This window comes from Rhagoletis pomonella, unplaced genomic scaffold (genome assembly GCF_013731165.1).
Source record: "Rhagoletis pomonella isolate Grant_MI unplaced genomic scaffold, Rhpom_1.0 Rhpom_scaffold_00002, whole genome shotgun sequence".
NCBI lineage: Eukaryota > Metazoa > Arthropoda > Insecta > Diptera > Tephritidae > Rhagoletis > Rhagoletis pomonella.
In genome coordinates this window covers 33113918-33114147 of record NW_023458556.1, presented here as the reverse complement: position 1 = coordinate 33114147, position 230 = coordinate 33113918, and positions in this window count along the sequence as shown.

Sequence of the window (230 nt, the reverse complement as noted above, 5' to 3'; positions counted from 1 at the left end):
GTTTTTAATGTTTTCAACTCTAATTCAGTTATGTGGCACTAATAAAAATATCACATTTCAGTACTCTAGCTAAATGCTTCCTGAGGTATTGAACTTTAGAATTTGAGATCACATGGGAGTTACCATACCTCTAAAGTTTTGAGGTTATATGTTATATATAATAAAAAAAAAATCATTATTATTTCCGTGGAACAACTACACTGGTCGACGGCCAAAATTTACCAGAGACG